The 27,584-nt window shown below is 37.9% G+C and overlaps 1 protein-coding gene and 1 long non-coding RNA gene across 3 annotated transcripts in view; one reads left to right on the forward strand and one right to left on the reverse strand.

Annotated features, from left to right (window-relative positions):
- LOC126815727 (nibrin) overlaps positions 1 to 27,584 on the reverse strand; it is a 417,793-nt gene that overhangs the window by 229,791 nt on the left and 160,418 nt on the right. The gene's annotated exons all lie outside the window — the stretch shown is intronic.
- Positions 7,361 to 17,092, forward strand: LOC126816298 (uncharacterized). Its single transcript, XR_007678297.2, has 3 exons — positions 7,361 to 7,721; positions 12,023 to 12,152; positions 13,133 to 17,092. It is a non-coding gene; the product is annotated as an uncharacterized LOC126816298 (long non-coding RNA).

Here is a 27,584-nt window from a genome sequence, read left to right on the forward strand (position 1 = left end):
ATTTTGATATGCGTCGGCTTACCCAAAATGAAAGGTTACGTGCCCTTGGCATGCTACAGATCGGCACAACACAGGCGGTTGTGGCGCGGACGATGAATGTTTCTCAGTCTGTCATAAGCAGGCTATGGTCCAGATACCGTGATACACAATCTGTACAGGACAGACCACGCTCAGGTCGACCAAGGGCGACAACTCAAGCCCAGGATCGATTTATCCGTACCTTGGCCTTGAGAAATCGTGTCATCACAGCAAATCAGATCAGCGCTCGTCTTCAAACAGACACTGGTGTGAGAGTGAGTGGCCAAACGATTCGGAATCGACTGCATAGGGGTCACCTTCGCGCCCGACGTCCTCGCGTGATCCCTTGTTTGAGAGATCATCACATTCAGGCAAGACGTCGTTGGTGTAGGGATCGTCAACACTGGGATAATCGACGCTGGAGCAATGTGATGTTTTCAGATGAGTCAAGGTTCACTGTTGATTTTTTGGACAGACGTAGGAGGGTGTGGCGTCGTCGAAACGAGCGCTTCCAAGACGTTAACGTCATCAGACATGATCGATTTGGGAGTGGTTCTGTTATGGTGTGGGGAGGCATCACTGTTGCTGGAAGAACGGCTTAACATGTTGTTGCAGGGCGTGTTACAGGCCAGTACTACCGGGACAACATCTTGGCAGTCCATGTTGTGCCGTTCGCACGACGTCATGGCCGCCGTTTCATCTTCCAGGATGACAACGCAAGATGTCACAGGGCCAGGATCGTTACAGGTTACCTCCAACAACAGAACATCACCACATTACCTTGGCCAGCACTGAGTCCCGACCTCTCCCCCATCGAGCATGTCTGGGACATGCTTGGACAGAGGTTACGTCAACGTCAACAACGTCCTGCCAATGTCCAAGAACTTGCTGCTGCGTTGCAACAGGAATGGGACAATCTGGACCAAAATGACCTTAGACGTCTCATTAGGAGTATGCCACGTCGGATCAATGCTTGTTTGGCAAACAGAGGAGGATTTACCCGTTACTGACTTGGTTGTGATGCTGTGGTAACTTTGCTGTTTGACCCCGGGTATCATTTTACCCTTATAATGGTCAGTCTGTGCCTTACTTAGTCTAACGATCATTTGGAATAAATCGATGAATGTGAACTTCATTTCATTTTGTCATTTGTTTCTTCGTCAGTTTCATTAGGTGACTTTAATAACACTTAAAAATCAAATATCCCCTACTTTTTTTGAATAGTATATATTATAACAAGAATGACTAGCTCTTTATCTAAATCTTACATAAGGTATTTTAATTTTCTTAATATCATAATCTCTTTCTGTGTTCATAGTTATTTGGCTTTAAACCAATGCGCTTCTAATAAAACAACGTTTTTCTAATTAAAAGTAATTTGTGGTTTGGTCGGACTTTTACTATACTACAATATCTCCACCGTTTACTTTGCTTTTACCCCCAAAAGCTACAAAGGGATGAGCCATCATGAAAGTAGGAGCAATGATGCAATCATTACTACTACTTTGCTTTTACCCACAAAAGCTACAAAGGGATGAGCCATCATGAAAGTAGGAACAATGATGCAATGATTACTACTACAATATTATAAAGTGTAAACTGATTTGTAGACATTAAAGACAAATAAATAGCTTCTAACAACTTGTTAGGTGGTTGCAACTATGACACACGTTTTGTCAAACCGTCAGGGGCTAATATCTTCGCTCACAATAACGCAATTGCAATGAAATTTTCAAATTATTCATTTTACATTATCTATTTTCGAACTATTATAGCAAGAATGACTAGCTCTTTATTCAAAGCATTGAAATGCATTATTGCCTTTGCATTCTATCAAGCATGAATAATATCACTTACAACGACTACTTCCTTATAATTTGCATTTAAATTGGAATAAAATGAAGTTATTTATATTACCAGTATAAAAAAACCTACAGCTGCCGCAGTACGTACCCGGAAAGACCTAGCAACCCACATTAATGGTTTTCGTATATTAATTTATACATGTCTTTGAAAGCAACTATTTTAAATTTAAATATTTCTATTCATATGTATAGTTGTTTTCACAATAAAGGAAAATTGCATAACAAAATATGTAATCTGTATACACTGTGCGGTATATTTCAGTACTCTAAATTTCAGTAATTTCAGTTTTTTTAAAATAATTATGTTGAAGTGGTTAAACAAATGGGGTGTTAAATGATATCCTCTTACGTTAATGATGTCCCTGCCACCATTTATCTTGAGGTGTCGAATGTACGTTACGATAAGACATCAGATCGGAGGTCTCTGGAGCACAAATTAGTTCATCTTTTATAAACATAGGGTTAATGAAACACTTATCCAAATATGAAATTTCACGCGTTAGAGAAGTGGACACCTGTCATCCGCTCCTCCTTCTTGGTGCCCATATTAGACCATTGTGTACAAATGCAGGGTAGCTTCTGTGCAACTGCCCAATCAGACAAATGAAGCACGTGGGCCATACGCGTATCCTCTTTATAAGGAACGTGCGGGGTTTAAGTTTTAGATACATCACCCGGAGTTCCTAGGGGAACCTTATACCCACAGCCAGGGGCGGATTGGGGCCGGGAACCGACCCGGGCTCCCGTGTCGGAGCGGCCCCTTTTACTGACCGCGGAGCCCGGACGTGGGGTCCGGGTGCTGTCCCCTAGGAAAATTTTGAAAAATGAACCCCAAATATGCGATTTGGTGGCATATCTGATTATAATCTCTGTCAAATTCAGCCAGCAGACCAGCTATCACCAAAATTTACTGAGGCCTTAAAATTGAATTTTTTTTGGATATACGAACCATTGGCAGACGTTTCTGGCGTACCCCCACAAACAGGGTGCAGGTGATTTAATAATTAGTAAATTTGCGGGCGATAGTGTCGGCTGAATCCGATGAAATTTTCGGATGAAATTGGGAATCCCCATTGCAGGATTCCGAATTCCGGCCCATACCCAGCAAACCCGGCCCAAAAAGTCTATTATACCAGCCCATTCTAGACTCCAGTGATGGCGTGGCGGCCCGTTAAAGCCACCGGCCACATACAACATGATTATCATCGCTCCATGGCCGGTCCAATACCCCCGCCCCCATCAAAATACCTTCTCAAATGTCGCTGAATTCCAAACAATTGACATTTTATAAAAAGATGTCTTACGTCTTAAATATTTTGTATGGCATTTTACATCATTACCAATAATTTCTAGTCTTCCCCTTATCAGTATATCGTTAAGTCTGTTCCCGGGTCCTAGCAAAATTGTATTTCTTCCTATTTGAATTAAATAGCCATCATCTGATCTGTAATCATTTTCAAAATACCGAAAAGAATTAACATTTATCACATACTAATCCATTCTGAACACACGTTTCCATTTAGTTGTAGTTTTCGTTTGTTACTTACGTACGATACTCGGGGACCACGATAGTGGGTATAAGACGCTGACTCGCTAGCCTGGAAGTCGAGTGTTCGATCTCTGCATTGGACGAGAAAGATCATCGGGATTTTCCGGCGTGGTGTCCCCTTGTCAGTGGTGCAAGACAGCTGTCTGTTCATGCGAATGGCACGAAAAACCGAGGTCCCGTAAATACATTGGCGTGCACGTAAAAGATGCCTTGACAGTTAGAATTCGATATAAGAGTAGGCCGTGTAAAATTTTCCTCATAGCACACTGTATGGCGTATGCTCGTCTTCAATAGCCCAGTCGGAGCTGAACAGTAGGACGTTTTTCATTTCATTTCCCGTGCGATACTAATCTATGGAAAAACAAACAGCTCTTTATTCAGGGTTCTTAGTCCTTATTTCTGAATTCATAGTCCTTAATTCATATTTCTTCATTTGTTGTCGTATTTCGACATTTGTGTAGTAAAATTAACATTTGTATCTTAAAATCAATATTTGTTTTACAAATCAATATTTGTTTTACAAATCAGACATTTGTCATTTCAGATTTGTAAAATGTATTTTAATTGTATTTCAATATAAATTTAAGATTTATTTTAGAAAATCAAAAATTAGCTTACATTTACATTTTATCAGAGAAATACAACGAAAAACAAATCTGGAACAACAAATTTCGAAATACAAATCTCCAAATACAAATCTTGCAAAACATTTCTCCAAAAACATTTTCTTCAATAATATTTCTCCCAAAACATTTCTCGAAATCCATCGAACCGGAATATTATGACGACATGAGTAGAAATCAATAAGTCACCATACAATAAAGGGCAATCGGGCAAGCATATATTAAATTCCTCGATGACCGCGAACCTAGTGAAACCACGTGCGTAGTATTGCTAATCGGGTCGGCCTTCGAGAAAGAAAATAAATTGAAAGTAGTCTATTTTCAGAAAATAGGTTTTGTCTGATAGCGACATATTTTTTTTCTCAAACGAAAGGGTATTTTATCTCTTCTAAATCATGTAATCATGAATGTGCCAGGGAATAAGTAATATATTGAGAAGGGATAAAGAAATAAATACTTTCCGCTCATGCAATACACGATAACCCGTATTTTAACTTTTACCCCGCACCCCCACTAACTTAATAGTATTTAACGTCACCCAACTCCCCACACACACACTAACTTAATAGTACTTAGCGTCACCCAACTGTAATACCTTTTTCAAGCTATGCAAATTTAAATGTGCAAGAATATAATTTACATTTCTGAAAAGGTAAATGAAACTTCTTTTCAGTGGTATTCTGTGTGATATCTGGAATGTCGTAGTATGACCCGTATTTTGACATTTAAAACCCCACCCACCCCTCCCAATCAATTAATAGAGTTTAATAGCGTACAACTTTTGATGTTATTTTCTGGCACATATATATTTACATACCTTTAAAAACGATCAAAGTTCCACGGTGCTAAACTTTATTAAGTGTGTGTTGGCGGGGGTGGGGTGGGGATGGAGGGATATTTAAAGTAAAAAATCCGATCTTAATAAGAAATTCTCGATATCTGTTCATATACAGCTGAAAAGTATGTTTATTGTTTGCTACAAAATGTAAATTAATTTCTTGCACATTTGTATTTACATACCTTAAAAAAGACCAAATTTGAAATGGCACTAACATGTATAAAATGAGGAGGGGGCGGGGGTATTTAACGTCAAAATACCGGCCATAACACAAAATACAAGATATCGGGATGCATATCATTAAAAAGGTCCGAATACATTTTCAAAATTGTAAAATATTTTCTGACATATTCATATTTACGTATCTTGTTTAAAACAGATATAATCTGGATCGTCTGAACTCTATTTAGTGAGGGGGGGGGGTACTTAAAAGTCAAAATATGCGTCTTATTACGTAGTTCCAATTATCGTATAATGCTTCACCGGAAAGTATTTGTCTATCGCTCTTTGAATATACAAGTATTGGCTATTTTACTGGCACATTCATGATTACATGATTTAGAAGAGATAAATCCCTCTTTCGTTTGTCCAAAGAAATATGTTGCTATCAAAAAAACCTAATTTCTGAAAAAAGACTACTTTCAATTTATAGCTAGATCAGATTAACCAATAGACCTATATAGAGAGAGAGGGAGAGAGACATAACACATACGCGAGTTCACTAAAGTCGGGGTCATCGAGCAATTTTTCTAATTGTATATATGTTTGCTCGATCCTCCTTTGTTGTATGGTGACTTATTGTATGTCAGGTTCACTTCCGCTCATGTCGTCATAATGTTCCGGTTCGATGAATTTCGAGAAATGTTTTTGTAGAAATGTTTTTGTAGAAATGTTATTGAAGAAATGTTTTGTGGAGAAATGTTTTGCAAGATTTGTATTTGGAGATTTGTATTTAGAAATTTGTTTTTCGTTGTATGTCTATGATGAAATGTAGATTATTTTTTTGGTTTACTAAAATGAATTTTATCTTTATATCTTTACAAATCTGATATGACAAATGACTGATTTGTAAAACAAATATTAATTTTAAGATACAAATGTTAATTTTAGTGTACAAATGTCGAAATATGACTACAAGTGAAGAACTAAGAATTAAGGTCTATGAATTAAGAACTATGAATAAAGAGCTGTTTGGTCTTCCATACTAATCTTACCAGTGGATACTCGATCCTGTTTCAGACTGTCATATTTTGTTACTATTTTGATTTCAATCAACAAAACTACATTTTTACATCACCAGAAACAAAGTACAATCAAATAAAATAAAGTAAATGTATGCGATCAATTAGATATTAGTCATTTTTCCATTTTTATTTGCTCATACAAGAGTATGATTCGATTTTTATAACATTTTCACCAACTGATGCCCAATGATATTTTCATGATAGTAAACTAATTTAATGTTCCAGAAATATTTTATCCAAATGATTCTCTTTCGTTATTTGAACATTTGATTTCTGATTCAAATCAACAACAAACAAACAATTGTTTCTAACTTGTTCCACTGCCAAGAAATAGCCAATTTTTCAAATATGCCCATGATAAAAGATTAAAGGAGCTAAATCGCTAATATTTGGGATCTAGAAATTGACACAAATGGGTCGCAACGCATATAATAATGTAATATGAATGTATATAAACTGATTTACATTCAATCGTTTCTGTTTTTACTGTAATTTCTAATCAGTTTTGTTCGGCGAAATACGCCAGAAGTCTCAATTGAAGGCAATCTTTAGAGTCTGGTTATTCCAGTCTAAACCGATGGTATTTATTGCGCAAGCTCTCCAGATAAGAATATAGCGTCACCACTTGACATGATTTGTGGAATATGTCTAGCCTCGTTCTTTGAGTCGCTTGTTCCAAATGGCACCGAAACGCATTATGGTACACGATTCGTGTACCAAAGACAAAATGTTTATTTTGTCTTGAATATTGGATATCAGAAGCCCATCTTTTCCCTGTAAGATCACAAGGCCAATGTTGATTTGAATTGACAAATAATTCGTGTTTTCAATGTCGAAACTTGAAACTTGGCTAATTTAAATTTCCCAATGTTTCGAAAATTGGATAATCCTACTCCCATATTTGGTTGATTACAACAGATGTTTTGTAAACATTTTCTTTAGAAGTAATATTAAGTTTACATATTTTTTTTACACCAAAATGTCCCTTTAATTAGTTCACCCAATATCTGTGTGGGTGTGCATGAAAGTTTAGCTTAGCCAATCAAAATCTTATTAAGGCTTACTTCCTTCCTTCAAATTTTGCATCGTCACTAAATAGGCATAAATTTAAGTTTTATTTCCGGGTATTTGATTGGAACAATCGAGGGTCACGTGGGCACCTTGCTGTAAATTTCTTTAAAAGACGCTGGATCTCTGTTCTAATCGCTAATTTTTCTGGTTTCTCTGCTCAGTATAGTCGAGAAGCTGAAAGATACACCAACATGCGGTTTCTGTTGACCATTGTTCTTTTGGTGGCTGTAGTCATGGTTGCTGTCGACGCGCACAGTCGAGCTCGCCATCGTCGTTACAGTCGAAACCATAGAATCGTGCGGAAACCATCAGCCGTATTCGAGAACAAGAAACTAAACCTGAAGAAAATACACTGCCATAGTGTAAAGAGGTCGGGTCTCTGTGAGAGATGCTGTGAGAAAACCCATGGTCATTACGAGAGAAGCTTACCGGGATTCCAACATAAGAGCAAATATCTGAAGAACTTAAAATGTAGTAGGGTAAAGAGATCAGGCCTTTGTGATAGATGCTGTGGTAAGAATTTTTATACGCCCACATTTTCGTCGCCCCTGTCCGTCCATCTGTCCGTCCGCGTGTCCGTCCGTTCACATCTTGTTTATTTGGACACTCTACAGGTCACAATTTTTATTCGATTTTAACGAAAATTGACATATAGGTGTATCTCCTAAAGATGTAGGTTTCTTACGAAATTGATATGTATCGGACCTTAACTTCCTGGATTATGGCCCCTGATTGTTCTCTGACCATCCCGAGCAAAATGTGGGCGTATTTTGCCTTGCAACCGCTGTTTCTTGGGGTGTTTTACCTTCTTACTAAAAGCTTGTAGGTTCACAAATCTCCTACTATATAACTGTCATATCAAAGTCAATTGGTTTTAATATGTACATAACTAGCCTTGGTTTAAAACGGTATCTTGTCGGACGGGAGAGGGTCACAGTGGCTAAGTGGGTAAGACGTCGGTTCGCTAACCTGGAGGTCGGATGTTCGATCCCTGCATTGGCAGAGAAAGTTGATCCAGATTTTCCGGCGTGGTTCCCCCTTGTCAGTAATGCAGGACCTGGCAAGGATAGTTGTCTAGTCGTTCTAGTGAACACATTGGCGTGCACATAAAAGATATCTCGATGTAAGAGTAGGCCGTAGTGCCGCTGTCCGGGCAAAATTACCCTCATAACACACTGTATGGCGTATGTCCGTCTTCATTAGCCCAGTTCGGAGCAAAACAGTAGGACGTTAAACCCCCATTTCATTTCATTTCTGTTTATCTGGGATTATTAGCGTGAGACCAGCGTACACACTGCATCGACTACTTAACTATTTAGTTATTATTAGGCCTACTGTGTAATGTATTGCACAATACATAGGTCTATAATTTTAATTGCGAAAACGTCAAGTTTCTTATTGATTATCCGAAGATATTAGCACAACCATGTACAAATAGAGAATGGTTTGATGCATGGTTTTTTTTGTATTAATATACAAATTTGCGTTTATAAGAATCCTGGTCATATATTTTAGAAAGTGATTTGGATTTTTCATAATTCTAACTCATAATTATTATAATAATAAATTAATGACGGGAATATATGGAGGGGGATCTCCGTCATAATTCTCTAACCTATAATAATGCGCATGCTAATATGATTATTCTATGCATGTGACGCCTTACTTAAATTGCCTATTTACACATGTACAAATGCTAATGTATATGGCATTGCTTAAAAATTTGAAGTTAGAATTTGTATTTTGTTCTCTTTCCATTATTACTTTTAATTTTTTGTAGTCAGTTTAGTTTCGTTAACATTTTGACATTTCACAAATTGTAATGTTACGCGGTAATGGCGTCACAAATCTAACGCACATTTGGCAACGGATGACTGATTGGGGGCATGTTAAATCTTGCCTTTTTCATACCCCACAGACATGACGACATTTTTCTTTCAAATATTTTATAATAATTTACGTACAAAAGCAAATTATTCTAGATATTTTTTAAATAAATAAATAGACTACTTTGTCGTGCATTTGCCCTAATACTGCCATATTGATTGATTTGGCCTTTTTTTTTAAAAAAAAGAATAATACATTATATAGTAAGACTACATTACGTCATGCATGAAAGTGAATAGGTAATTATAAAAAAGGAAAGATTACAGTGTCTTTTCCCATTAAACTTATGAAATATTTTACCGACACAAGTAAAGTATTTTTGATATTATTTAAGCTTTATATCGGGTCAAGCTTCCAAATCATCATGAGCCGCGGTTGCTGGGTGAATAAATCGCTGGCTTGGTAACCAGGAAGTCTCGGGTTCGCTTCCGGTGTTGGAAAAGAAGGTTTTCCGACGGGTGTTCCCCCTGTCAGTGGTGCAGTGTTTAGTCGTTCTAATAGGTCGAAAAAGCGATCGCGTGCACGTAAAAGAACCCCTGACAGTTGGAATTTGAAATAAGAGTAGGCCGTAGCGCCTCTGTCCGTGAAAAATCCCCTTACATAGGACACATCATGGCGTATACCCGTCTTTATTAGTACAGTCGGTGTAGAAGTACTCTATTTAATTTTATTTTATTTCCAAATCACCGGTTTTGTGTTATGAGGCAGGAAGGGGCTTTGGGGATTGGGCGAACGATTCACTCCCCCCCCCCCCTTTTTAATCTTATTCTTCAGTTAGGCGTCATAACTAATTGGATAAAGGCAAAACAAATTTAAAATTGGTATAGTTCTGCATTGTGAACGCCCTCTTAAAGTCCCATATTATGCCCCATGGGACGGTTCCACCTAATTGTCACTATCCTTCCCCCTCTTATATTTTTTAATTTTTCCATGCCTATATATTTGGAATCAATAAATTTATATCAATGATATTTGACAGGATTGCAAAGATATATAAACTTAAAATTGATTAGACAACATAGAGTAGTATAGACATATGTTATGCTTTCAAGATTTTTCAAACACGGTATTTATACCGTAACCCACGTCCACCTGTGTCTCTACAGGTTATGACAAGGAGTAGGGTCGCCTGTCCAACCTCGTGGGTTTTCTCCGGGTCCTCCCACTGCTAAAGACCCCTACGCGCAAACGAATTATTGAAATAAAATTAAACCATATGTTAGTCCCAAAATGACCTAGTTTGTGCCGAGTGGACGTTAAACCCCATTTTCTCTCTCTCTGTCTCTCTCTCTCTCTCTCTCTACAGGTTAAAATTTGCTATCGGCTTTTGATGAAACTTAAAATATGCGTTAGAGGTCGAAAGACCTTGGATGCACATATATCTGACATCGGATCACAGAGCCATGCGCAAGGAGTGAAATATGTGCAAAGTTTGTGGACCCTATTTGGTTTGGAATGGTTTGATTTTAGTGCGCATCGGACCTAGTTTCTTTGAATTTGGTTATGCCCCCTGAGCCGAAAACCTTGTAAACGTCAGGCGGGCTGTTCCCTGTCCATCAGCGTTCCATGACTTTCCGTTTCGGAGTTATTCCCCTTTTCCGGACATCTTGTGGTCGTAGAGGCTACAGTTTTAACGGACGTTTTTAAATTCGATGTCAAACATTGGGACAATGCGAGGAAGAGCTCTATAAATTTTCACTGTTATCCGTCCATCTCTTGCAAAAATGTATCATTGGGGAGTTCACAGTGTGTGAAATGTCGTCATGTCTGTCGGTTTATGACAAATATTGTTTATAAACCAAAACAAACCAAAAACAAAACTTTATTCTACTGATGAATGAACATTGAAAACAAATAGGGCAAATCAATCGATATGGCAGTATTAGGGCAAATCACGAAAAAGTAGCCTATTTATTTATTCAAAATATGTCTAGAATAATTTTGACAGGAAAATGTCGCCAAGTCTGTGGGTTATGAAAAAGGCAACATTTAACATGCCCCCAATCAGTCATCTGTTAGTAAATGTGCGTTAGATTTATGACGCCATTACCGCGTAACATTTGTAAAATGTCAAAATGTTAACGAAACTAAACTGACTACAAAAAATTGAAAGTAATAATGGAAATAGAAATGAAATGAAATGAAATGGGTTTTAAAGCTGGGCTAATGAAGACGGAAATGGAAATAGAACAAAATACAAATTATAACCGCAATATTTAAGAAATGACAGATAAATTAGACACGCTTTCAATAGACAAGAATCCGGAAGCAGTTCACAGGAATATTCTGGATCTAGAGGGTTTGATATTGTGGTATTGGAGTGTATAGGCCAGAAGATGGTCTGGATTGTTTATGACAATCAGAAGGACTAACTAAAAACAGCCATCTTACATTTTACTCCATCCCAGAATTCCATCTAGGATCAAAGCCTTTTATTAATCAAGGGAAGTAACTCAATTAACACGTAGACCCCAAGAAGGCTTCAGACCACTATTCCTTAATAATACTACGAATAAGTTGGTTGAGTAATGGAGTATATGACATTATTTTTCTAGACAACTTACAAGACTTCACTAACTACATGGCACCACCAATTGTGTCAACGGGTGTGATGCGTGAGTCCCCAACAGGGTCGAATCCTGGATAGCGAGACTTGCGTGGAGAATGGCATAATACAGTACTTAAAAGAGCCCAGTAGACCTAAAGGATATGACAATATAAAAGAAATAGTGTTTGGTTTTTATAACATAGGTTCCGTAATAAATCTGGCCATCTTATGCATAAAATTAGAGATAATTATTGGTGAACACCCCTAGTTTGCGTTAAGTGCCCTTGGTTTGCTTCCAAGTCTTTAATTGTATAATTGTCATATTTTATTGTCTCGGTCGGGCGCTTAGCCTAACACCATTTTCTTTCACGTCTTTTAGATCCGTGTTATAAAGTACAGTGTAATGCACCTCTAATGTGTGCAGGGGGTGTCTGTAAATGCAACGGTGACGTCTGTAAAGAGGATCAAACCTGCAGTAAAACCAGTCATGGTATCTATTGTGTCGATAAGTAAGTGAACTTTTTCATTGAAAATCTGATTTTTTCAAAAATAAATATTTAAAGTTACAATTTCATATTTTCTAAGAAAGTCAAAACATAATAATTTCTATGTCTTTTGCTCAATAGGTTGTCAACTCACTATTATACGATCATAGGTGTCATTCTCACACTTAAAACTCATTTACATCGGAAATAATAACACAATTACCTTCCAATTACCTCCCTTGTTTTCTATTCTCCACCATGGAGTAGTTATCTTCAAACGTTTGAATTTTAAGATGGAAATGATATTTTTGTCAATTTCTCAACTGGCAATAGTGAATTATAGGATTAATAGGATTATTCTTTAAAAAGGTAGGACTGTTTATAGATACCATCTATTTTAAGGCTTTATTTTAATAAATTTTAAAAATATAACTTAAAAATATGAAATTGCAACTTTAAAGTTCATAGTCAGGTATGGGATAAGATAAAAAAAAATCAGGCTTTCGATCGAAGTGTAATATTTTGATTGTTCAGAAATTGACTAAATAAAATATTTCGGACCTCACGTATTTGCTTGTGGGGAGACAAATCAAAGAAAATTTCAACAATAGTATAATTGTTACATTAACGTTTTTAATATCTCAATTTCAGGGCGTTTAACTATATATTGATATCTAAATTTGACTTAAAATAACATCTTCTTAAAATAAGGTTGGTTGGATAGTTAGTGCCGTAGAATTATCCAGGTTCAAATGCTGGCGTGGTCGAAGAAAAGTCTTTATGGTTTTAAGCCCAGTTCTCTATGGTAAAGCCTGTGGGTCTCACAAGGAAAGTTTGTAGTGCGCATAAAATATCCATTGTCAAGCGATATTCGAAGAGGACAAGATGCTGCTCTGGCAAGATGCACCCCTTTGCATTGCACACGTAACCATGAAAATACAAATTATTGTATTTTAATCTCAAAGTGTTGACGACATGTAAAAAATCATTCTGTTCTCTTTCAGTCAAGCTGCAACTAAACTACCAACAACCGACGTCACTTACCCAACTAATCCACCGACTTCCCCAACTTCACGACCAACTTGTCGAAGTATACCATATAAAATCGTTTTCCATCCATGTTCAGGGTATTTACAACACCACAGAAAAACACAAACAAGCTAATTAACTCAAGAAAATCAACACAAAGCTGACTGACACATAGAATATGAACTAAATTAAAGATACATCAATTAAGAGCTAAATCTGCCTATTTGCAAGTCTTTCTTTTGACTTCATATGGTATAGAAATTATTAATTAGACCTTTATTTACACGACAAGCTTAAAATCAACCATGTAGGCCCTCGGATGGCCTGGATACAGCTTGGATTTAAACAGTCGCCCATTTAATAATTAAATCAATAAATAGCCGACCAAGCTAATGTTTACCGTTAGTTCTGCCGACGAAAGGCCTGTTAATCGAGGGTACAGTAGCCATCGAGAATGTTACTTGATAATCGAGAATATGTGGATGGATTTATCGTCCAAACAGTGACAACTCCGTTCAGAATAAATTATTTGACTGAAATTTTCAATATTTATTTTTTTTTTTTTATCATCTATTTTTGAATTATTATAGCAAGAATGACCAAGTCTTTATAAAATTCTTAACTAATGTATGTTTAAGAAGACCGGCCAAATTTCAAGGATAATGTATGTATTCGAACAAGGAACAGAAAACAAATTTCTTTGTCTTGTTATTGTAAAACGAGGAATTGTCGCCCGTATGGTATTTAATCCTAAACATACCAAGAACCCCAGTTTGCATTAATTTCTAGCTACACCAGGTTTAACAATTTCAAATTTCATCTAAATAGTTTCCATTATTTCCAGTGCCGGATTAACCATGGTTGGGGCCTGAGGGCTTCAGCATGTGGGGGCCACCAACTAACACAAGTGACCAGAACTTCGGCAGTATTATTCCACATAGATAAATGTAGCTACATGAAACCTACTTTGAAATCGGTGTCTGATAAATAATGGGGAGACCTTGATACGGAGAGTCATATCCGAGATGGCGGTAAAGTTACCACATAGTAACCGGATTATCAAATAATTATAATTTAGGGGTCAAACGTCGAAGAATACGAGTCCAGAAACTAAAATCCCTCGATTCACAAAAAGAAAAAATTAAGTTCGAGAATTACCAATGACATTTTTGACAGATTCTGGGTTCAACCTTCTAGAAACCAAGTTGTAACCAACTTTTTGCCGCTAAAGATGATTTTAATACGTTTTCTTAATAAACGTTTCCTGCTAAATAAACAAAAAAAGAAACACGGACCAGTCGAAAGTATTGCGCTGCACAACGGATTACACCAAATTCTCGGATGTTTACCGCAACACGTGCCGACCATGGATTGAAGGGTGCCTCAACGGAGTTCTCGATCCGACCATGCTCATGTGGCTTTTTGTGCAACTGAGATTTTTGTGCGGTCCCCTGATGCTCCGTGGTTAACCCGGTGTTGTTTTACGCAGTTTGATCACAATATTCACAAATTAAATGCCGCAAATATTGTCTTTTAAAGATACATTATGGGAGATTAGATAAACAGCTGGCAGTTCGTACTATAATAGTTAAAAACTAGATAATGTAAAGGGAATTTGCTGAAAATTTCGGTCAAATTGATCCACCCTGAACCACGTATCACCTTGAAACTTTACAAACTTATTCCTTCTATCCTAAGGAACACCCCTATTGTTTGTGGTAAATGCCCAACCCCCATGGGAAGAGCCACGCCCATTTTCCTTTTGTATGTCTGTGTGTCACTTACAGCCCGCAATGCTTAATCTTTTTTATACTTCTACCTTATACCCTAAGGCTGACCTCTATTATTTTTGGTGCATGTCCGACCCCCTGGGACAGAGTCACGCCCAATGTTTGTATGTCTTGTGTTTCGCCTACAGGCCGCAATTCTTAACAGATCCCTTTGAAACTTTGCATACCTACTCCTTATACCCTAAGGATGACCCCTATTGATTTTTGGTGATTGCCCACCCCCCAGGAGCAGAGCCACGCCCATTTTCTTTGTGTCTCTGTGTGTTGCCTACAGGCCACGATGATTAATGGATCGTCTTTGAACTTGGGGTATGTATTCCTTATAGCCTAAGGAAGACAACTGCATGTCCCGACCCCCAGGGGCAGAGCCACGCCCAATTTTTGCCTTTAGCGCCCGAAGGTCACAATTATGAATGGATTATCTTGGAACTTGGTATACTTATTCCTTATACCCTAAAGACGGCAACTATTGCTGTTGGTGCACGACCCACTCCTCCACCCCACCCCCACCACCACCTGCATTTTTGGTGAGGCCACACCCACTTTTTGTTGATATTTTGGCTGTAGATGATATACAGGTTGCAAATATTAACAGATTTGGATCCAATTCGGAATGATCCAGCATCCGGGTTGTACCTATATATATATTTGTCTATGTCCAACCCCCAGGGACAGAGCCACGCCCAATTTTTGTGGGTTTTTTTGTCTACAGGCTGGAATTCTAAATAGATCATCTTGGAACTTGGCATATTTATTCTTTATACTGTATGGATAGCAATTATTTATTTTGGTGCATGTCCAGACCCCCAGGGTTGTGGTACCAGACCACTTTTTTGTTAGTTTTTATCGGTAAATACTCTACAGGTTCCAATAATTAACAGATTTTGTTCAAATTCAGCATATCAATCATTTCAATAACAGGGTGGTACCTATTTATATTGTTCCATATCCAACCCCCAGGGGCAGACCCACGCCATTTTTTGTATGTATCGTCTACAGACTGAAATTCTGAATGGATCATCTTGGAACTTTGCATATTTATTCCTTATACTGTAAAGACAGCAACTATTTGTTTTGATGCATGCCCCGACCCTCTGGGGCAGTGTCACGCACCCTTTTTTGTTAATATTTTGTCTGTAAATTTGGCAAAACAAACCCAACCCCTAGCCTTCTTTGCCTCTTGTCATATTATAGCCATTTCATATTTCATTCTCTTCATTTTAAAAAGTACCATATCAATCAAAGCAGGAATGTGGACGTATATTGCAGCGTTAGCGATGCTCTTGTTTGATTTAATCAGAAGTAGCAGACCGCTTCTAATCCAGTAAATATCGCAGGCTAGCGATGTCATCGAGAGTTAATTATGGTCTGGATAAGTTACTTAATGTCTAATTAATAATTTATATAACATTTCAGGCCTAAAGAAAGACCTACAATTGGCAGATTTAGCTCTTGTTTAAAGGGACAATGACACTCTTGCTGGCTTGACAGCTCCAGTAAATAAATATTAGCCTTATTTTAAGTATTAGATGTTTAAGTGTCCTACCTATTGTGTAAATTATCCATTACATCCTATTTTTAAATCCAAGTTACATTTGAAAAGGTTTATGTTAGGCTTTTCAAATCATTTAGTTGAAGTTTTCCAATTTTTTAAATTGTGTGTTTTAAGATGAAATTTGTATCATCAATTAATTGGAATATTGTAAAATAGTACAATTTGTTGACCAGAATAAAGATTGGGACATATTATTCTGTTACAACAAGAGTGGTATTGAGCCTTTAATGTATGTTTAAAAAATCCAAACCATTTATAATAAGCGCCTGTTTTATGGAATAAAATATTTCCCGTCTTCATTAGCCCAGTCGGAGCAGAACAGTTAAACCCCATTTCATTTCATTTTATGGAATGGTCTACCATTTGGTTTAAGATGTTATACATCTCTATACTCTTTTAAAAAAACAACTTAAAACACTTTTTTAAACAGGATTTTAACCGACTCTTGTTGTTTTTTTTGTTTGGTTTTTTATTGTCACTTTGTAAAGTGCCTCTGAGCATCTTGTGTGAAAGGGCGCACTATAAATATGCTGTAATAATAATAATATTAACAATAATAATAACAACAAGGACTGTTGATAAAATTTCGATTGATTCTTCTTGTGCTTCTTTCAGAGCAGCCGTGGCTCAGCGATAACGACGCAGTATTGCTAACCAAGGTCTAGGTGAGAGGGACGCAATGACGCATTTGGCGTCATGGCTTTGAGTTTTTGCACCCCCTCGCAAATGGCAAAAATTACGCAGTTTCAATACGGTTTCCAACATTATAATCATAATCTTAGTGCTTAACCAGTCTCAAACATACACCTTGGATCAGATATGACACAAATATTACTCCTCAGCCCTGGGAGGGACCCCCGTCCCCTTCCCTTCACATACGTATAAATATTGTTTTTTGCGAAATCATTGGTCACTATGCCCCTGGTAGACATAGAAAGTTCCGTGTGATTTTCTTGTTCGATTGACTGGGGCCTGGCAAGGACAGTGTCTAGTTATTCGGATGCGTACACGCCAAAGACTAGATAACACAACTCATCTCCTAACCCTCCGTGTTTAGAGAAAAGAGATGGTGCTATATAATTCCACGTAGCAAAGTCCAACGGAAATCACATCGGACCCCTTGACAGTCGAAAATCGAAATAAGAGTAGACCTTACCGCAACTATCCGGTCAACATTTCCCTGGTCACTGCGTGATGTAGGCCCGCCTTCATTAACCCAGTCGGTAAAGAAATGTAAGACGTTAAACCCCATTTCACTTCATTCCAATTTGTTGGCAACAATAGAATCTTTTCGTTCATCCCTTGGATAAAGCAAATTGTTGATTGACATTTTTTTATAAACCTGTCACAATTGACCCAGAAATGTACAGATTTTTAAATTTTTAGACAAGTCAAATTCAATTTGCTATCTAACAGCCAGAAATAATGGAGATGTGTGAAACCCAAGTAATCAAATCTGGGATTGATGGATTTATTGCAAATATCTACATTTAATTATAAGTATACAAACAATGTGTCATGTGATTACAGTGTGAAAACCCAGTAATCAAATCTGGGATTGATGGATTTATTGCAAATATCTACATTTAATTATATGTATACAAGCAATTACTTTTATTTTGTCATATGGTTACACATATATAAAATAAACATTTTGAGATTGTATGTTGTGACAGATGGTACTCTGATTTTACCTTAATAAAGGTATAAAAATATATAATTGTTTTATTAAAGGGCCATTATGGGAGATTAGACAAAGAGTTGACAATTCTCGCTATAATATTAGCTTTCGAATTTTAGGCTAACCACGATCATCATTACTAAAGTCGGTACGATAAAAAACAAAGTCTCGATTATCCATTTTTAGGTTTAATTATTTTTCAAAAAATGTATTCCAAACCGTTAAATATCGCAGGCTAGCGTTGACATCGAGAGGTGATTATGGTCTGGATAAGTTAATTAATGTCTAATTAATAATTTAGATAACATTTCAGGACTAAAGAGAGGCCTGCAACAGACAGATTTAGCTCTTGCATAATGCATGTTTAAATAACTGAATTTGAACATATAGCATGCGATTATAGCATGCAAGTAATTAAAATATACTGTTGTATAAATAAAATAAAACCAAGTACGAACAATCCAAACCATTAGACAAAATTCGAAGTCCTAAAAAAACGGTATAGGCAAAATGGTGTAATCAGCAAATGGACTGTTCACCGTGTACAAAATACACGACAAACAGTGGTAACAGGTGTCCGGGAGAGTCCATCTGTTAAATAATGTTGATTTTTTATTGTTGACATGAGTACCTTGTTTACTTGAAGACAAGTATAGTTTATAATTTTACATGACCTGGGAATGAAACCTCGAAATCGTTGCCATCTTGTAGAGAAGTCCATGCGAACGTGTCCATGAACAGATACAACCCTCGTCAGACCGGGGTGGCGTCGTTACTGCGCTGCTGCGACCGTACGGTGACCAGAAAACGTGAACCCAACGCGAGAAAATGTCCCGAAAAAATTACAAACTTGAAAAAAAAGTCGCGTTCTTACCGCGACCTATGCGATTATACCACGTTCTCACGGCGCGCTCGTCACGACCTCTCTGGGCTTATGGCGTTTCTATTGAGATATACTGGCTTGGCAATGGCGGTCATCGGCGAACCCGCGGAGCTCTAACCACGCTCTTGCGGTTCTTACCACACGTCTTCTACGTCTATCGCGACTGCACGTGCGTTTCTACCACCAAATCACGGCGATTATATAAGCTGGTCAGAATTTTCGAAATTTCAAGATGACGACATACACACTGGTGTATAAACTTTGAAGCACCTGGCTTTGTAGCAAGTCGTACATGAAAAAAAATGGCCGCCATATGAGCATAATGCAAGCTTAGTAACCGCGCTAAGGTCGTATTAAGACCTACATAAACGCGACCCCATCTTCGCGACCCCATCACGTTCTCACGTGGCGTTGGTTTTGAACATTCTCAAAACAAACGCCGTGACTCGGCGATCATTGGCGACCACAGCACTATATCTGGCATTTCCACCACGCTTTTACCACACTTATGGCGATCTTAAGGCGCTTTGAGATCGTTTTCCGGCGCCGCAGCAGCACAGGAAGGACGCCACCCCTATCTGACGGGGGTATAACCAGTTGTGGTTAACATTATAGTTCTCTAAACTATTACATAGCTACGGTATATTCTCCACGCTATTAAGCAAATACAGCATAGTCTTCGGACTATTACACAGAACAGAACAGATTACAGCTCCTGTCCTGGATTTAAAAAAAAGAGATGAATATGCCGTTAGTGACATAACACAACCACGATAATTTATTGTTTCTCACATTCCAAACGGCATTCTGTCATGTCAAGTTTGAATATATAAAAGATACTAATTTTGTAATGTTCCATTTAAGCCCTCGCCAGACAGGGGCGGCTTCCTTACTGCGCTGCTGCAACCGTACGGCGACCAGAAAATGCACAAGGTCGCCGACAAACGTGAACACAACACGAAAAAAATGTCCAAAAAAATTACAAACTTGAAAAAAGACACCTCCTCAAAGCTTTCTAGTCAGATCGCAGAACCTTGGCGTTTGTTTTGAACATGCTCAAAACAACGCCGTGACTCGGCGATCATTGGCGACCACGGAGACCACGGCACGTTATCTGGCGTTTCCACCACGCTTATGGCGATCTTGACACGCTTTGAGCCAGCCCATTTTCCAACGCCGTGGAAACGCAGTAAGGACGCCACCCCGGTCTGACGGGGCTATTATGCAGCGTATTCAGCGTGTAGTTTTACGATACAAAATGGCGTCCTTTAAAACAATTCTATCTACATGATAGATAGGCCTACATACGTATAGATGTGCTTATTAAAGTTTCTGGTCGACGGGATTTTAATAATAATATATACGGTCAATAACAAGAAAATTGTTTCACAGTTTTTTTTTTCATTTGTTTTACATAAAATGTTTACGGTGTCAACAGCTGTCTACCTGTAAATATGAATAAACGAAACCTTTCTGATTTCTCTGTGGAGCGGCTGAAAGATATACAAACATGCGATTTTTGTTAACAGTTGCTATAATGGTGACTCCAGTCATGATTATTGTCAATGCAGAGATGGATGGTCGTCCGCGTTACAGGAGACGCTACAGAACATTTTGGAATCTCTCAGCTGTATTCCATCATAAGAGACAATTGGAGATGGAATTGAGCTGCCATGGGCTAACGGGGACGGATCTTTGTGACAGATGCTGTGGTAAGACTTATCGTCGTTTAAGGAGACGCTACATAACCGTGTCGAATGTCTCATCCGCATTCTATCGCAACAGACTATTGAAGATGGATTTAAGCTGTCACACGTAAGGTAAAGGGGTCGGGTGTAGTAAAACCTTTTTGATATTTTTTTCCTGCTTAAAGCGCGTGGTTCCACTAGTTGTAGTTACTAGTCACTCCATTAGAGCTGTTCAGCACATGGCCAAGGGCAGGGCTGATCATGACTAAACCGGTGTCGCGATTGCTTCCGTTCATTACGCATGAGATCAGTGTAAACTGTGTCGAGTACTATAAATATCAAATTTTGGTCCCGTTTCTGTATAGGGCCTGTGTTACATTATTCATTTCTTCATTGTCTCGGTGTAGTTCTGTGCTAACGTGCTTTCAACAAAAAAACCAACTCTTTATTTATTGGTTAAAATCTTTTATTTTGTGTTGTTTTTATATACGCCTATCATTTTACATGCAAAAAAATTGAGGCTTAACTAAACGAAGGTGGCCGTCATGGCGATAAGTATATTATGAGTTTTCAAATGGTGAATGCTTTAATTACTGTTATTGTGTTGTATTGTTATACAAATTCGCTTTTATAAGATCGCGGTCGTATTTGTTATGCAGTAACAATCTCGGCTCCCAGGGATAAGTTTGCCCTTCTGGGAAAACTCACCGGCTATTAATAAGTCTTAAATCGGTTCATAAGCTCCGCCCCAGTGGCTCCTGATTGGTTGTATCTGTTTGAATGAAATGCTGCCGATCCCGGCTCCCGAGATAAATTTACACTTCAATCTTAAATCGATTTCTAAGCTTCGCCCCAGTGGCTCCTAATTTGGATGGATTTGTTTGAATGAAATGCTGCCGATCTCGGCTCCCAGAGATAAGTTTAACCTTCTGGGAAAACTCGCCGGCCATTAATCAGTCTTAAATCAGTTCCTAATCGCCACCGCCGGTGGCTCCTGATTAGCTGGATTTGTTTGAATGAAATGCTGCCGATTTCTCGACAATTAGGCATCAGTTCGTTGCAAGAGTTGCATATTAATGATCCTTGGAACATTCCCCACATCTTAACATCAAAAGTTCATTCGAAAACAGCCGATTTGATTATTTACCTGGAACTATTTTAGCACGCAGTGTGAGTGAATCGGCTAAACACGCGAAATTTTTGAAGAAACGCGTGATTGAGCCGCCGTTTTGGATCTTTGTGAAGCGACCGATAAATGAAGGGCAAACTTATCTCTGGGAGTAAGTGATTTGGGTTGTTTATACTTGCTCAGACATATGATGAAGGACTAGTTGCATTTTAGGCTGGTATATTCCCGCCAATGGAATACGATAGTTCGGAAATTACCGGAACATACCGATGAATGTCGAGTTTTCGAACCTCATAATTTTATTGTGCGCATTTTGGCAAGAATCCGGAAACCGGCACAAGTTTTTTCACAGAATACTGAGATGATTAAATGAAATGGGGTTGAACGTCCTTCTGTTTGGCACTAGCTGGGCTAATGAAGACAGGTCCGTTTTCCTTGCCAGCCCCTTATCCTCAATCACTGACAAGTGGAAGCCAGACTGGATCAGTGAGTCAGAACCATACTCACTAAGCCAGCGTGACTCTCGTGATAATTGAACAGAGATATTGTCATTGCATCATCATTTGTGTTTCAGTTTTAAAAAGCGACCAATGCCTTGTTATTTTTGTAAGCAAAATGATAGACATACATTATATAACTCAAACGACCTCAAAAGTAAACACACAATTTAGACCTAAAATTCATCGATGTGCATAATACAGTACCCAAAAGACATAAGTATGTTAAACAAAAAAAAATAATAATAAAAATAAAACACCAAATTAAAGATGGGTTGTTGAAAAGCTCTCGGTGATTTGGCCTTCTTGTACAAAACATCCGAAATAATTGTTGATGAATACCAGTAGTTTTGCGTTCAGTGTCCTTGCTTTGTTTCCAAGTCATTAGTGGTTTAATGAGGAAATAAATAAAGCCCGAAAGTTCAGGGACTTCTTTAAAGCCTCCAAGAGGTATGACGACTATAGAATATGGAGAAATAAAACCAAAAATCTCATTAATAAAACCAAAAAAAACTTTATCAAGGACTCTATCGAAAATGAAGAGCAATCTAAAAACATATGGAGATATTTTAGTGACATACAGAATAAACCCAATAATTGCCCTTATCCCAATAGTATTAAATATGGAAAAACAACAGTTAATGATCTAAATGCTATTGCTAATGTGATGAATGATTACTTCACTAATTTAACTGATGACATTAAGCCCCCCTATACACCACTTTCTCAAGAGTGCAAACGAAAGATATCAGATTACGTAAATGATAAGATTCCCCCAAATAACAACTTTTCTATTAATTGTATTACTACCACAGAGGTATTAAAACATTTATTGAGTTTAAATAGTAACAAAGCAATTGGGTGTGATGGTATTGGACCCAAAATTTTAAAATTGTCTGCGTATACAATTTGTAGCAGTTTGACATATATCATTAATCTTTGTATTTCTCAAAACATGTTCCCCAGTGCCCTTAAACTGGCTAAAATTATTCCTATACATAAGAAGGGAGCTAAAGATGATCCGAACAATTATAGGCCAATCTCAATTCTCCCCACAATTTCAAAAATATTCGAAAGGCACTTGAGCACTCAAATTCAAACTTATTTGGAAACCTTCAATGTTCTTTATGCTTACCAATCTGGATTTAGATCAAATCATTCATGTGCTACTGCACTGATCCGAATGACAGATAATTGGCTTGATGCTATCGATAATGGTGCGATGAGTGGTATAGTGTATCTTGATTTTAGCAAAGCATTTGATCTCATTGATCATAAGCTTATTATTGAAAAACTACATCTTTATCGATTTGATAATAATTCACAAATTTTGATTGAATCATATCTTGACTCACGGAAGCAAAAAGTATGTTTAGGATCAATTACCTCCTCAATTACTACAGTCAAATGCGGGGTTCCACAAGGTTCGATCCTGGGTCCTCTCCTATTCCTAATTTTTATAAATGATCTCCCACTCAATATTGAATCAAGTCAGATAGATTTGTTTGCTGATGACAGTACCCTGCATTGTTCACACAAAGATATTTTATCCATCGCCAAAAATCTCCAAAATGATCTCTATTTGGTTGCTAAATGGTGTGAAAACAATGGGATGGTAATCAATCCTTCGAAAACAAAATCAATGCTGATTTCAACAAAACACAAAAGAAATCAGAAAAACCTAACTTTATCACTCCATGGTGAGAAAATTGAGACGGTTACTACCGCAAAATTACTTGGAATTCAAATTGACCAAGACCTTAATTGGGAAGCACAGATAGCAGATATGTCTAAAAAACTTGCATCAAAAATATTTCTCCTAAATAAGATAAAAGATCATTTACCTTACGAGACAAGAATTTTGTTTTATAACAGTTACATACTACCAATATTTGATTATTGCTCTATTATTTGGGGAAATGCTACCAAAAGTAGATTAGACATTCTTTTAAAATTACAAAAGAGGGCAGCAAGAGCTATTCTTGATGCACCGATTGAAACTCCGTCCACCTCTTTATTTACTAAACTCGGTTGGCTTACCCTTACACAGAGGATTCTTTACAATAAAATTGTCTTATCATTCAAAATTATTACATTTAATACTCCACTTTATCTAAATTTCCATTTTATTGAAAAATCTCTTGTTTCTAAAACGGATATCTTGCTCCGTTCACAGACCAGTAAATCTCTTTTTCTTCAAAAATGCAAAACGGAATCCATGAAACGTACTTTTCATTATTCTGCATGTCTTTTATGGAACAATCTGCCTTTTGATATAAAGATGTGTAAAAATGTTGAAAATTTTAAGATTAAACTGAAAACTCATTTATTTTGCACACTGAAGGAACCATAATATTCAACTGATGACATACTTATTATTTTTAACTTGCAACTGCATTCTATTTTATTTTGTGTGTAATTATAGTGTTCTTCCTATATTCTACTTGTATAATGTATATGTTTTGTAGTTTGGGAGTGACTTATCAAACTTCCCACTTTAAAATGCTATTGCATTTCTAATGATTTTAAATTTATCCTGATATTACATGTATATATGTCTTTGTAGTTTAGGAGGGACCTATGGAAGATTAGTTTTTTTTTTTGCAAACTAAATACGTTGCCTCATTAAATAAAGTTTTTATTATTATTATTATTATTGTTATTATTGTACAGTTGTCATTGTCATTTATATTCTCGACCAGACTCATTACACCAGTTTTCTTTCACGCATTTTTCTTTGTTTTAGATCCGTGTTATAAAGTGGAATGTTGTGCACCTCTAACATGTGCAGGAGGTGTCTGTAAATGCAACGGTTACGCCTGCGGAGTGGATCAAACCTGCATTGAAATTGCAGGAGATGCCAGATGTGTCGACACGTAAATATTAATATTTAAAAGTTAAATATTTCTTATAAATTTATTATTACGGGCTTAAAGCAAAGGGTGGTGATGACTGTGTGTTTAGTACTCCAGGGTGTACTCTTCAGGTTCGTAGCTCACTGAGTAATGCGCTGGCTCACTAACCCGGGTTGAATGCGGGTCTTGGCCGCGGACGTTCCCCGAGTATTTCAGTGTTGTTTTCCATTGTCAGTGGTGCAGGACAGAATGCTTGGAAAGGAACAGCGACGATTTCGAATGGGACAAAAACTGAGGTCCCGTGCACACTTTGGCGTGGAAGTAAAAGAACTGTTGACAGTTGGAATTCAATTGCTATCCGGGCACAATTTCCCTCATAGCACACTGTAAGCGCATGCCGATATTCACAAGGTGCCCAAAAGTAAATCCAGGTTCTCTATTGTAAGGGTCTGACAAGGAGAATTTGTCTAATTATTTGGGTGAACGTATAAAAAGTGTTTGGTAGCTGAACTTTCAAGACGTGTAGACATTGTCCTGACACACTGAACTTTTTGTATTTCAGTCACGCTACACTAGGAAATACGACTAATACAGAACCAACTGCTCCAACTCAAGGACGTATTTCTCCAATGTCATGGCTGATTCCCCCAATTTCCGGATCGATTTCCCCAACATCAAGACCGATTTCCCTAGCGAAAGGACCGATTCCACTAATTTCTATACCAATTTCCCCACTACCAGGACATATTGCTCTAATTTCCTCTATTTCTCCAACTTCCGTTCTTATACCTCCAGCTGCAGATAATATATCTCCCATTTTGCCAGTGGAAGGACCTATTTGGCCGATATCAGTGCCTGTTAGGTCAACGCCAGAACCTATTTTTCTGACGTCAGGACCCATTTTCCCAACTTTCGGACCTATTATCCCAACTTCCGGATCTATTTCTACGACTTTTGGTCCTATTTTTGCCAATTCCAGGTATATTTATCCAACCTCAACATCTTTACTTTCGAAACCCATTTTTTCAACTTCCAGACCTATTTTACCGATTTCTGGATCTATTTACCCAACGTCCGACCCTTTTTCATCCAGGTCCGGGCCTATTTCCACAAATTCCGGACCTATTTCACTAATTTTGGGATCCAAAATTTGGCAAACTCAAGGATCTATTTCTCCACCTTTCGTATCTATTTCTCCAGCATTTGGACTGATTTCTGCAACGTTAGGACCGATTTCCCTTACAACAGGGCCGATTCCCAAGCCAATTTCTCCAATTTCCGTAACTATTTCTTCTACTTCAGTATCTATTTCTCCGACTCCGGGACTTATATTGTCAACATCAGGACGTATTTGGCCAACATCAGAACATATTTCCCAAATCCCAGTACCTTTTTTTCCAACGGCAGGGCCGATTTTTCCAACATCAGGGCCGATTTTCCCAAAGCCAGGACCGATATCCTCAACGCCAGGGTCTATTTTCCAAACCTTCAGACTTATTTCTCCCCCTACTCCCGTAACTATTTGGCCAAAACCAGAATCTATTTCTCCAACTTATGTATCTATTTCTTCAACTTCCGGTTCTGTCTCCCCAACCCCCAAATTTATTTGGCCAAAGTTGGGACCTATATGGTTAACGCCAGGACATATTTCTTCTACGCCCGGACCTAATTGGTCAACACCAGACACTATTGATCCAACGCAAGGTCATATTTCTCCAACGTTAGGAATGGTTTCCCTAACGTCTACGCTGGGACATATTTCATCGGCGCCAGGACCTAATTGGTCAACCCCAGAAGCTATTTCTCCAACGCAAGGTTATATTTCTCCAAAATTAGGAATGATTTCTCTAACGTCAAGACTGATTCCCCTAATTTCCGGACAACTCCACGCACCACCAGGGCCTATTCCTTTAACTTCCGGACTCATTTTCCCAACTACTCGGCCTAATTCTTCAGCTTCCGGACCAATTCCTTCGACCTTCGGAACTACTTCTCCAACGCCAAGACTTATTTCTCTGACGTCCGGACCTATTTCTCCAACCTCCGGACCTTTTGGGTCGCCGCCAGGGCCTATTTGGACAACATCAAGACCCATTTCAGCAACGCCCGGATCTATGTCTCCGACTTCTGTATCTATTTCTCCCACTTTCGTATCTATTTCTCCAACTTCTGTATCTATTTCTCCAACTTCTGTATCTATTTCTACACCTCTCGTATCTATTTCGCCAACTCCTGTATCTATATCTCCAACTTTCCGTCATATTTCAATGGCCCTCGGACCTATTCGGCCAACACCAAAACCTATTTTTTCAGCGTTTCTGGAAGTAATTTCCACAACGTTTGGTCCTA

Source organism: Patella vulgata, chromosome 3, assembly GCF_932274485.2.
Source record: "Patella vulgata chromosome 3, xgPatVulg1.2, whole genome shotgun sequence".
Lineage (NCBI taxonomy): Eukaryota > Metazoa > Mollusca > Gastropoda > Patellidae > Patella > Patella vulgata.